General features: G+C 34.1%; 2 protein-coding genes across 3 annotated transcripts in view; both read right to left on the bottom strand.

Moving 5' to 3' along the window:
- The window catches only part of LOC127842548 (abasic site processing protein HMCES-like), a 45968-nt gene that overhangs the window by 24610 nt on the left and 6926 nt on the right, over nt 1-14432 (bottom strand). The gene's annotated exons all lie outside the window — the stretch shown is intronic.
- The window catches only part of LOC127842550 (zinc finger MYND domain-containing protein 19-like), a 249057-nt gene continuing 236662 nt past the window's right edge, over nt 2038-14432 (bottom strand). Inside the window, exon 7 of the transcript XR_008031697.1 lies at nt 2038-2269. The gene's annotated coding sequence lies outside the window, so the exon portion shown is untranslated. The remainder of the gene's footprint in view (nt 2270-14432) is intronic.

Genomic DNA, 14432 nt, shown 5'->3' on the forward strand with positions numbered 1-14432 from the left:
TTACATTTATATGCATCTCCAGTCAAAGAGTATTCATACTGCCCAAACTCCTTTCTACTTTCTGCTTTTGAATCAATAAGAACCAAATGCATGTATATACGTATTATTGTAATGAAAAAAATATTTAAAAAAACAATTACAAATACAATAAAATTTGTTTCGTATGCTCAATGTATATTTTATCTGCACAATTTTTTACGTAGCACATTTACATGTACAGGTACATGTTAGAAGCAGCACGTAAAACAAAACAAGATTAAGCGCTATACACACATTGCTGAGTATTAAACAGCAATTCATGTATTTATTCATTCGCTTTCTTTTTTTAAGAATAACATCACGTCAGTGTGTGTTTTGTTTATGAGTTTTCGTATATATACAACCCTTTCTATTCCATCAAGTTGACATTGTGCATAGTGTGATGCAGCCATTCCAGCCCTAATAATACTGTACCAGTATTTACAAAAAGAATGCAATATTTTATACAAAATGTTATCATTTACTCAATTCAACTAACATTATTGAGGCTATGACATGTTTGCAATTATTATATAACTTGCCTTTAATCAAGCGCTCCTTATTGATTTACAGTTTTGTGCGACCTGAAGCGAGTTTGAGCCAAACAAACAAAAGAAAATGTGAAAATTGTGACCGGGACTGTGAAAACAGTTCAAGCCATCTGATAATTCAACCCTCGCAAATTCAAGCCCTCCAGTGAAACCGGTAGGGGACTAAAAATTCACCGCCATCTGGTGGCCATGTTTTTATAGCAACCGGAGCCATTTTCTAAGTTGTACTAGATATCAATCTTTTGACCAAGTTTCATGATGATCGGAAAATAAATGTGGCCTCTAGAGTGTTAACAAGGTTTAACTATAGCCATATTAGGAAAAATGCCCTGCCCCTTGGTGGCCATGTTTTTCAACCAACTGGCATCATTTTTTAACTCATGCAAGATAATATTGGGATGAATCTTCTTACCAAGTTTCATGAAGATCCGACAATAAATGTGGCATCTAGAGTGTTAACAAGATTTTACTATAGCCATATACAGCCAAATAAGGAAAAATGCCCTGCCCCTTGGCAGCCATATTTTTCAAGCAAACATTACCATTTTTGAACTCAAGATATCATTGAGACCAATCTTCTGACCATTTTTCATGAAGATTGGACAATAAATGTGGCCTCTAGAGTGTTAACAATGTTTAACTAAACCCATATATAGCCATATAAGGAAAAATGCCCAGCCCCCTGATGGCCATGTTTTTAAAGCAACCAAAACCATTTTCAAACTTATCCAAGATATCATTGGGACAAATCTTCTGACCATGTTTCATGACTGTCGTAAAATAAATGTGGCCTCTAGAGTGTTAACAAAGTTTTACTAAAGCCATATAAGGAAAAATGCCCCGCCCCCTGATGGCCATGTTTTTTAACCAACCGGCATCATTTTTTGACTCGTCCAAGATATTATTGGGATGAATCTTCTGACCAAGTTTCATTAAGATCGGACAATAAATGTGGCCTCTAGAGTGTTAACAAGATTTTACTAAACCTAAATAGCCATATAAGGAAAAATGTCCCCCCCCCCCTGATGGCCATGTTTTTAAAGCAAGTGGAACCATTTTCGACCAAGTTTCATGATGATCGGAAAATAAATGTAGCCTCTAGAATGTAAACAAGGTTTTATTATAGCCATATAAGGATATATGCCCCGCCCCCTGGCGGCCATGTTTTTCAACCAACTGGCAACATTTTCCAACTCGTCCAAGATATTATTTGGATGAATCTTCTGACTAAGTTTCATGAAGATCTGACAATAAATGTGGCCTCTAGAGTGTTAACAAGGTTTTACTATAGCCATATCCTTTGCACACCTGTAACGTATAAGAACGTACATGTTTTTTTCTCTCCTCAAAACCGGGGCGATTTTTACAGTGAACGACTACAACGTTATAGAACGCATACAAATTTCGTTGTTTCAAAACCTGACTCCATTTAAGCATAGGCACCCTGATACTTTTTTTCTTAAACAAGGGCTGTTTGTAAAACATGCATGCCCCCCATATGGGCTGTACGTTGTAGTGGCAGCCATTGTGTGACTACGTTTTTTGTCACTGTGACCTTGACCTTTGACCTAGTGACCTCAAAATCAATAGGGGTCATCTGCGAGTCATGATCAATCTACCCATGAAGTTTCATGATCCTAGGCATATGCGTTCTTGAGTTATCATCCAAAAACCATTTTACTATTTCGGGTCACCGTGACCTTGACCTTTGACCTAGTGACCTCAAAATCAATAGGGGTCATCTGCGAGTCATGATCAATCTACCCATGAAGTTTCATGATCCTAGGCATATGCGTTCCTGAGTTATCATCCGAAAACCATTTTACTTTTTCGGGTCACCGTGACCTTGACCTTTGACCTCATGACCTCAAAATCATTAGAGGTCATCTGCAAGTCATGATCTATCTAATGATGAAGTTTCATGATCCTAGGCTTATGTGTTCTTGAGTTATCATCCGGAAACCATTTTACTATTTCGGGTCACCATGACCTTGACCTTTGACCTAGTGACCTCAAAATCAAAACGGGTCATCTGCGAGTCATGATCAATGTACCTATGAAGTTTCATGATCCTAGGCGTATGCGTTCTTGAGTTATCATCCGGAAACCACCTGGTGGACGGACCGACAGACCGACCGACATGAGCAAAGCAATATACACCCTCTTCTTCGAAGGGGGGCATAAATATACAATTATCAATGTTTGTAAATGAACTGAACCTTAATCAAAGACAAAAATTAAATAAAGACTGCGACGTTCGAATATTCAATATACAGTCTGTTTATTATAAACTTGTCAAATAAAATTTCAACCATTTATGGTTAATAATTGAGAGTTAAAATCAATAAATATTTAAATTTTAAAAATTCATCTTAAACAAGGGCTGTTTGTAAAAGACATGCATGCCCCCCATATGGGCTGTCAGTTGTAGTGGCAGCCATTGTGTGAATACGTTTTTTGTCACTGTGACCTTGACCTTTGACCTAGTGACCTGAAAGTCAATAGGGGTCATCTGCCAGTCATGATCAATGTACCTATTAAGTTTCATGATCCTAGGCCTAATTATTCTTGAGTTATCATCAGGAAACCATTTTAATGTTTCGAGTCACTGTGACCTTGACCTAGTGACCTGAAAATTAATAGAGGCCATCTGCCAGTCATGATCAATGTACCTATGAAGTTTCATGATCCTAGGCGTAAGCATTCTTGAGTTATCATCCATAAACCATTTTACTGTTTTGAGTCACTGTGACCTTGACCTTTGACCTAGTGACCTGAAAATAAATAAGAGTCATCTGCCAGGCATGATCAATGTACCTATGAAATTTCATGATCCTAGGCCTAAGCATTCTTGAGTTATCATCTGGAAACCATTTAACTATTTTGCGTCACTGTGACCTTGACCTTTGACCTAGTGACCTGAAAATCAATTGGGGTCAACTGCCTATCATGATCAATGTACCTATGAAGTTTCATGATTCTAGGCCTAAGCGTTCTTGAGTTATCATCCGGAAACCATCTGGTGGATGGACGGACGGACGGACTGACCGACATGTGCAAAACAATATACCCCATCTTCTTCGAATGGAGGCATAAAAAAGCAAATGAGTGGTATTTTGAAAACAATGATTTTCTGTCATGTGTGTGGTATAAACTTAAGAAAGTTCTGCATTTCGAATGTTTATATGACAACCTTTTGGCAAAAGAGATCAAACCATACAACGGATCATGTGCAATATTGTTTATTATATGTTTCAGAGGTTTATTTGCTATTGACAAAGTTCGTAAAAATACGTTACAGTTCTTCTTAGTATTCTCCTGCAAGTCATTTTTCAGTTGTATAAAAGCATAAAAATACTGTAGAAACCGCTATGGGGCATCCCTTTCTATAACAAATTATACCGTATTTAAGCAGATAATTGTTTGACGATAAACAACTGTGACGGGTAAAATCGTATTTTATGCCTGATTTTCGTTGTAAACTGTAAAATATATTTAAACAAGATGTGTTTGAGAAACACAATGTCCCCCTATATGACGTTTGACCTTGAAAGATGACCTTGACCTTGACCCTTCACCACTCAAAATGTGCAGCTCCATGAGATACACATGCATTTCAAATATAAAATTGCTAGCTTCAATATTGCAGAAGTGACATTACATGAGCAATTTTGACCAATATATTTGACCTTGAAGGATGACCTTGACCTTTCACCACTCAAAATGTGCAGCTCCATGAGATACACATGCATGCAAAATATCAAGTTGCTATCTTCAATACTGCAAAAGTATTCATAAAATAAGCGATTTGGGCCACATATAGTTGACCTCTGACCTTGAAGGATGACCTTGACCTTTCACCTCTTGAAATGTGCAGCTCCATGAGATACAATGCTGGAATGCTTATTTCAGGAAATCCTTAAATAGTAACATATTTGCTGAAACTTATTTGAACAAATGTCGAACGCTTCTGTTTATGATATCTTTGAGCACTTTCATGTGCCCACTTTGCTGAAATTCAAAAGAAAAATGTCTGATAGAACAGAAAGAAACAGAAGTTATACAAAGGTTTAATTGCTGTTTAATTTTACAAAAAATATTTTCAGTGAATCAAATTTTTAAGTTTGGTTGACCTAATGCCTATTGCAAAAGAGTACTAATCCTTTCCGGTGTGATGTCTCGATACCAGGTAACTACCCTAGTAATTGCAGGTGTTTATAGAAGTATTAGCTTTGTGTGGTTTACAAATCTGTAAGTTAACCACATTGACATGGATTTAAAGAGAATTAAATGATTCTGTGATGGTTATTGATGTTTTGTTTTCATTAATTCTTTAACTCATTTCCTTAATAGCTCGATGCACTGTAATCGTAGGATATTATAACAAAATATACATGTAACGGCCGCAACGATGCTGTTAGGGTTACGAAAGCCACACCTAAGAGGATCAGACTGAAGACGCTTGTTGATATATATATATTTATTCTCGCATATTTTGTTTCTTCTCACTTCTACAATGTTTGTTATTTAAACTCGCAACTTTGGTAAAATGTCTACGAACAATGTCTATTAACAATTTACTTCTACGAACAACGTCTAAGTCGAAATGAAACACCAAAATTTAATTGTATTCAAAATGTATCCTTCATGACTTGTGATGTATTTACGATAAAATTGTTATAATGTTACGTTCGCAATAAAGACATATTGAGTAATCATTTAAACAAAAGAATAATAACAAAATTATAATATTGTCGGTCCATGGAAACACCGAATTCCACTTTTCACCGAATTACAACCGAATTACACTTTTCACCGAATTACAACCGAACTACACATTAAAATGATCGTTGGTATCGATAAGATACGGGTTCTTCACATGACGCCGGGCTGTTACCGAATTCCACTTCCACTAATCACAGACCGACTGGCCGAGTTTGTATCAATTGTTTTGCGTTTTTTAGTTTGCAGATTTTTCGACCACCTTTATTAGTTTCACGCGTTTTAAATCCGCTATTCACAAGTTTTTGACACTACGTCTGATTGAATAGACAATCCCAGAAATCGATGCCTCCCGGATTACCCACCCCTGAATACTCTCGCGCGCCTCCAAAACGGTACTGAAGAAATAAACATGGACCTATATATGTGTGTATATAGGTCCCTACGCAAAACAAGGAAGCGAAACGGTTTTATCAAATATATTTGAGGATTTAAAGAGTTTCTGTTATCGATCTGACAACCACATAATAGTTCATGTTTAAAAAAAATATAATTTACGTAATTAGTAGAAATAAGGTTCATTTGCATTCGTTTAAGAGTAATAAAACACAGCATGGACATGGACATGGTGTAGGTCCCTGGCATGAATAAGGTCTTGATTGTCATTAAACATGTTATTTAAAGGTGACGCGTGATATCTTATCTTAATTTCGGTATCTACACATGTGCAGACATGTGGTGCCACGGGCAAACCCATAAACGCTCTTAATCCACACTTGGAACATCGTCTCCTATTTAGCGAATTCGTTTGCGCCTTGATCGCTGATGTTTTTTTTTCAAGAGATGTGTGTTGCCGTCATTAATAATCCGTAATTATAGTAAAATAAATCACTTATTTTGTTCGCGTTTTTATTTTTTAAGCGTAAATTTAGACCGTTTTACGAAAATAAATTTAATAAAGACATACGTTAAGGAAATCTAGAGAACACAATTGGAACTATTTAAGTTTATTTAAGGCTCATTATTTTTCATGTTGAACATTTCAATTGTGAATTAAGATGTTATTAAGAAAATTTAATAATATTTCAGGCAACATGTAAAACGTTATTTAAATAGTGATATAAGAAAGTTGTAGACAAAAGCTGATTTGTCCTTTTCAATAAAAAAAGTATGACATATCCTGACATCTTACACAGTTTTGCAAGCGAATAACTCCGATACTTGTTCATTTAAATCACAAAATTCATTTCCAGCTAGATATTTTTGTATTAGCTTGCAGGGCAACAGATAAGATTTTGGGTCAATTAGTTTTCACTGCAAGCTTTTGGTAACAATTAGTTTTTTCCCTCAAAACTATTTTTCAATTAGTTGTTTACCATTTGATAGAAACCTACATATATTTCTGGATCAGATTAGTGCTTCATTTTTGGATATTGATAATTCTCAGCAATTCTTATTCCAATTAAGTCATTATAAATTCACAATGACAATGTTTGTTTGTAAATATTAGTACTATTTGAATATTGACAAATGGATGATGGAGTCATTTTGTTTAAACCAGTTTCAACACTCCTGCCTTTCAGTCTCAGATCATACTCACATTGCCAAACCCTCTCCATCAATTACAAGCCAGTGGAAATCACGATGTTGTTAGTTTTTGAGACACAGATCGCAGCGATGTGTTGAGCCGAATATTTCAAAATCTGTCACCACCTGCTCGAAACGAATTTTCGTAAAATATTGGGCGCGCAATCCATTTATGAAAGTTTCCTAACCCGACCGAGTTTAACAGAGAACCTTTTCCCGAACTTATTTCGGCGGAAGTAACTTTTAATATTGACACCGGCCCATAACGGTGTCTATATGAACTAACTGAAAATATTACGGCCGCACTAAATGTTACAATACACAGTCACTTATTAAAATTAAACGCTGTACGGCGTAAAACGGAACAAATAAAACGACGAAGAATCGATTTCGATTCGTTTTCCATTTTCATAATCGTTTTCTGTACAATTGATTTTTAATTTCAATTCGTTTTCTGTCAAAAACAAATCGTAAAAACGATAAAACAGACCTTATCTGTAGCCCTGTAGCTTGAGAGCGATTTTTAAATAAAAGATTGCTTAAAACCACTTTAGTTTTAGACTAAACTAGATAATTTTTTAATTAAAAAAAAAATCTCTTCCTGAAACAGAGCTCTAGATAAGGATTTGTGAAATTAGTAACGGTACTGCCACTGACAAAAAGAAAAGAAAACGCTGGAAATCAATTAGTACCTGTACTACCATATCCAAAATAGAGGTAGTACTGTACTACCCGTTTTCTTGGATATTGAAGGGTGTATAACTGACTTTACAGAAACATTTGCAGCAATTATAATAATTTAGCTTCTTAAACAATTACTTTATAAGGTTTTCCATTCTGAATTATGATCATTAAAACTCATGACTTAATACTATTTCTTTTATTTTCTTGACAAAAAAACCAGCCAACTAGAAAGCTAAGTAAATGAATACTAATGTCATTGTCTCGTCTCAAAAGAATAATTGCTTTAGCAGTTAACTGTCAAATCATATTTGGTTTTCCAATCTTCCACAGTTTTTGTTTGGATCCATTTCCTGTTGTGTTTTCTTACGTTTTTAGCCACCGATGCAGTCGGTGCGACAATGTCTTGTTCTGGGTTTACGGATTGAATGTCAGGATGGTAAAGACGACTGTATGTAGCAATTATATGACAAAAACGTGTGTGTTTTTTAACCGCTTTTGGGTTTAGCTGGACTTCCCATGCGCGCAGACAAATTATTTTTGACGGGTTTACGAGTAATTGGAAATCACACAATAGAATAGACAATAATACCAGAAACCAGTCTACAACTTTTCGGTAATTTAAATAAACGAAAAGCGCCGTTAGGTTAGAGACCGACAAATCACGCTGCGCTGACGCGGACGTATAGGTACGGCCAGATTGTTTTTGCAAATGCGTAAAAGGAAAATTAAAGTCGTAATTGTACGTCCAGTTTATAAAAATAAATGCGTTAACCTTCACGAAAAAGCCGTATTTACGGCTGTACGGCCCTTATCTGGAGCTCTGCTGAAATCTTACAGAGTTTCGATGTAATAAAGATTTACGGAACAATTTTAGAATCACAAACTTCATTTCGGCTATAGATTTGTATATTACCTTTAAAATGACACTTACAAGGGAAATATTAATAGCGAAATGGTTACTGTTTAGACAAACAAAGATATGTATTATTCAATAAAAGAAGTCGTCTTCAGTCTTTAATCTTACAATGTTTCTTAATGAATATCTCCGGAAAGTATAGAAAGTACAACATTTAATAAGAAATAATATAGGCTTTAACAAAGGCAGATATCAATATAATTGTCTACATCGACCTTAAATCTATCTAATTAATATCAAAGATCTATAAAAAAAAAATGGTCTGAATGGATATTTCCAATCTTTATATATTGATAGATCTTTGTTAATATCTCCGGCATTATTTACGCTAAAATCACAACGTTTACTTCAGACTTTAGATATTTCTATGCCTTTATAATTATGCTTGAATAATTTTATTCCATAAAGAAATAATTAAATTTTATACAAAGGCATTACTGAAAGGTATGCTTAAATATGCCAACTCGGCCTTAAACATTACGTGTTGTCACTGAATATTGTTGCAGAGACACGTATATTATGAATCTATCGTGCATATTTTTTATTTAAATTATATTGATTTACGATCTGATACATATCGACACTTGGTTTCACGATTCACTTGTTTTCAATCCTACTGTGCGAAGTCATAAAGTACTGTTTATTGGAATAAAGCGGGTGTACACTATGATAACGTTGTAATCTGTCAAATTCTTCAGTACCGTTTTCAATCGCGGCTTTTCCCGGGTTACGTTATAGTCAAAATGGCGGCGCCCATATTATCGATTCTGGGATTGTCTATATAATAGATAATTGGCTATAAAAGATTTCCGATTTGTTTGGTGATTGTCCTTTTGAATAAATGAAAGTGGAATATTTTTTAATTGTTTTACTCATATGCTGATTTTGACTAATTATAATTAATTGTTATTTTGAGTGTTTATTGAATACAATATCTAATTGGCCAATAAAGAATTTCGATTTGTTTGATGATTGTCCTTCGAACGTAATAAAAGTCGGGTTTTTTTTCAATCGCCTTTACTCATTTATTGCTCATCTTCAATGATTAGCCATATAAAATGTCAGATTCCCCAAAATATGATCGTATAGCATGGCACAATACCCGTGTTCTGTAAGTGAGGAAGAGTGCCAAAATGGTACTATCTTCTGTACGGGATGTAAAAAATGGGCTCATGTCGGTTGTACTTATCTTACAGACAATGACCTAATATCATGGTCAAACAAAAGTTTAAATTTCATTCGTGTCAAATGTGCATTTAAAAATGGATTGGATTATGATGCCACATCAGCTCTGTTGCGGTAAGTCTATTAAATGTATTCTACACTTTTACAAAATGTATATTGTCGTTGATTTGTTAAAGTAAAATATGTAATACGATTATAGATAATTGATTCCACAAGTAGTAGCAGAAAAACGAAATTTCTCAAGGTGAACAAATTTTCCGTGTTCCATAATTTAATAAATTGTAAAAATTGCTGTACTAACATTTATGAATCATTTAATGACAAATACTTACATACGGAGTATACGGTCCAGATTTGCGGATCATACAGAACATGTCTGACTTAATATTGATTGCATGTTCCACGTATTTCAATATTGTAATAATAAATTTATTAAAATATATAATATAATGTATCTGTAATGACATTAATGACAAAATACTTGTTTAAATTAAAGCGAGAATAAACAATTTTGTCAAAAATGTATGAATTAATATAAAATGTGTAAAAACTTATTATACATATATTTTGATATAAATTAAAATAAAAGTTAAGAACAACACATGTGATGCGAAATAAGCCAGATATAAAATCTGAATTTAAAATGTCAGTACAATAGAATGTCAGTACAATAGAATTCGCCAGCGTGTATATCATGCATGTACGATATGAATCTAAATTAAGTTTTACAGATTATTTTAATTTCCTTTCAGCGGTTAATTTCTTTTTGCTGCATTTTATGAAATTCGTCTTCAGTCTTCAGTGTAAATTTTTCATGCCTATTAAGTGTTTTGGTAACATATATTTATCAATATATTACAATTAAACACTTATAAAAATCGTATAATCTCGCTTTAATAAGTAGTTCATGTTCATTCAAGATTATGATACAATATAAGATATACAAATGACGAGGCCATAAACGGCAATATTTCTTGTTTTTCATTGTTAACTAACACATCAATTATCAATTAGTGAAATTATTAACATGAAACAAGATGGGCGTCCTCGAGATGCAAACATATGCCGATATTGTCTACAATAATAACGATTGTCGCACTCAGTAATTGGTAATTACAGACGTGTTAATCATTTATGGTATATTCTCAACACATGAAATAGATAATGCGTTTCACAACAATCAGTGTCATAAATAGGACGTATTCCAGATGGAAACATACGAGTCAATAATGCGAGTGTTATTATACCCGTATTGACATTTTAAAATACGTTTGACTGCTAATCTTGAATAAAATGTATGAAATAGATATAAACAAGTGTTTGATAAAAAGATGCATTGATAAAAAATGCGTTGTTTGCAGAGTTTTTAAGATAGAAATACGGGTGTATTTTTGTAAATATTTAAGTGATGAAAGAAATTTTAATAAACGTTGTCACCAAGCAGCATCTATTTATTCAATTCTATAAAAATAGATTTTATGCATGTTTGCGTGATGCATACTGATTATAGGAATAATAAATGTCACAATTCAAATGAGTTAAAAATCTGAGAATATGAATAATTTGACATTTTCACATTAGACGACTTTTAACATAACGTCGGTAGACCCGAATAAATACACTTCATTTATATCAGGCAAATAACAATTAGTATACTAAAACAGGGGAAGTCTACACTGTGTATTAGCAACCTCATGCTATGGTGATCCGTATCTTATCAGCTCAATACACAGGCCCCTGGCTACTGTACTGGAGATTTATATACTGCTAAATAACTGATTTCTCTTATTGCTAAATTGTTGTGTACATTTAAAAAAAAAACGGGAATGTAGCCACATCACCGTTGTGAACTTTTTATTAAGTTCACAGGATAGAGATAATCTAATTAAAGATGGCGCTAATTAAATGTGAAGCAGGGATATTAACAAATATGATCCATTTCGCTTAACTCAACGTTCAATGGAACGCGCACTTAACAAAATTATAAAACATCACGTGCATTTATTTTTATAAATTCTTTACAAATATTTATGTTATACATCGTTTTGTTTTGTTTATTTATTAACTCATCCACAAAGAAAATAATGAAACATTTCTACATTAAATAAAGAAATATCGCGTTTGTTTGTTAAGTCTTCGTGCGCTCGACTGCTGTTTGGTATTTAACTGTTTAAGTTATATTTTTTCCGTATCTTTAATGTATCTTATTTATATGTGACTACGTGCTTATTTTGTGAAGAAATGAAAGATTCAAATACACTTGGAGACACTTCTAACGCATCACTTTTCAATCTTGAATATCTCAGTTACGAGTAAAGATATTGATTTAACATTTTACATACGATCTTTTGACTACGTTCTATGCAAGCTCACGTTAAAATCATTCATCCGTGATGATTGGACGCTTCAGCACATGGGGTAGGTGTGGTTCTATATTTTTGCATGTGAAAATGTTGAAACGCGATTTAATTCTAGTTTTATTTCAATTTAATTATTTTAGGTGGGTTCTTACATAAGGAAAACATAAAATTAATTTACAAAACAATATAGCTTGTATGAATATTCAGGAGCGCAATCGCGCACTTTACATTTTACAGGCTACCTATCCCACTTTCTAAAGCATCCGATCGTCACAGATGAATGATTATATTGTTAGCTTGCACATACTGTAGTCAAATGATCACATGTGCAATTTAAAAAAAAAATTTACTCATTACTGAGATATGTAAGTTTTAAAAGTGTTGCGTTAGAAAAATCAGTGTGCAGTAAAAGGCGGTATACATTTTATTCCAATTTAATTTCAATTTCATAATTCTAGGTAAGTTTTTACACAAGAACAACATAACATTAATTTAAGAAAAACATTATGACTCGTATGAATATTCACAAGCGAAATTTCTCAATCGGCATGTTGCAAGCCGGTCAGTTATTAAGACGTGTAAGTTTATGCGTTTTATTTTCACATTGTTTTTATTTTACATTGTACGAGTCTGCGAATTTGACTTTTGAAGTGACGTTTTTAATTTGTTAAGTTTAACATTTTGTTGTTTTCAATTTCAATTAAATTTTCAGGAGTTATCAGAATGTGTATTATTTAAACAAGACCACATGCTATTCTGCCAGCGTCATGCGAAAATGGTTCTTATTTCTTAATATCCACCTTCACACTTTACATTAAGTAGCCAGGCGTATCTGAGAATATGAATCATTTGACTGCTAAATTTTAATAACATGTATTAAATAGGTATAATAACGTGTTTGATAAATGTACATTATATTTTAGGCTTAAAGAGAAAATGTATGACGAAAAACAATTACTGAATCAAGCTTCGTCGGAAGCTAAACTTTTAAGTCAGTATGGGGTGACCATTCCCAGACACATACCAGATCACCACCAAAGCAACTACATCTCAATAAAGATTTTAAAGATGTTCCATCCTCCCATGACAACTGTCTACGATCCGGTTCAAATTATCGGTGATGATCAAGGGAACTGTCTATAATGGAACACTATCCTATGCTATTTCCGGGTGTCAAGACCATCATGTCCTATTACGACTATTTGCTACTTTAGAGCTTATACAACACAGACATTATTACGATACTGGCAAAAAATACAACAATTTTCTTAATGATACAAGAATTTTCATGAGCGATTATTCGAAGATCTTGTTTGAAGCTTTAACTTTGTACAAATCTTGAGATCTTGCACATACGTATGCACTGAGAGCAGCACTGAAAACAAGTATCCTTTCTTATTACCCCCCACAAGTGTTCTCCGAATATTTCTCAGAGGTTTTCACCAGGCGCGTTTTAGGACGGGATGTAGAACGCCGCTCTGGCCCAGAGTTGAAGTTAATGTGGTCATTGTCGGCCGTTCCACAATCTACCAACAAATTCACTCCAAACCACTTCGTCCCGCTGATCAAGAAGAAGACAAAGGAGAGCGATGAAATTATTCAAATTGCAGATGAAACAATGCTGGTAGATTTGGAACAGAATAAAAATAAACCGGTGATTATACATGGCACAAAAACAGAAAAGGGGACTGGGGAACTTACCAGTGATTTTATGTCCACCGACAAAGCTGACACTCTTCTCGTGAGTAACGACTTTTGTTTTGAGCGCAGTGCCGATGCAATTGATCAAAATAAACCAGAACCAATACATGACTCAAAAACAGAAAATTGCAAGGTAAGTGGGGAACGTACCAGTGATTGTATGTCTACCGAAAAACCTGACACACTTCTCTTGAGTAATGACTCTTGTTTTGAGCGCAGTGCCGATGCAATTGATCAAAATAAATCGCAGCTTATAAATGAATCAAATACAGAAAATGCAAGGGGAGTGGGGAACTCACCAATGATTTTATGTCCACCGACAAAGCTGTCACATTTCTCTTGAGAAACAAGTCTTGTCTTGAGCGCATTCCCCAGGGGAAAAAGGAAAACATATTTTTTATTCTGCAAAACATAAATAATATCAACAACAGGAAGGCAAACAAAAAATCGTCATTTCCAGATGATTGTGGTGTTTGGGATACCTCAAAAGGTGCATCGCCGAAATACCACTTTCATATGGACAACAATGGAAATCTCACGAACATCTTTTTAAAAGACGGGGTATTCTGCATTAAGAAGCAGGTGAAAGGAAAAAGGGAGTATATACCTATGGATCCACAACCTACTAAGGATGAAATAGTTGTGATACATAGGTATTATGCAACGTTGAAATTAAGCGCGAATTACAAAAAGAGAGTCACTTGGCTA

The sequence above is a fragment of the Dreissena polymorpha genome, chromosome 8 (assembly GCF_020536995.1).
Source record: "Dreissena polymorpha isolate Duluth1 chromosome 8, UMN_Dpol_1.0, whole genome shotgun sequence".
Taxonomy (NCBI): Eukaryota; Metazoa; Mollusca; class Bivalvia; order Myida; family Dreissenidae; genus Dreissena; species Dreissena polymorpha.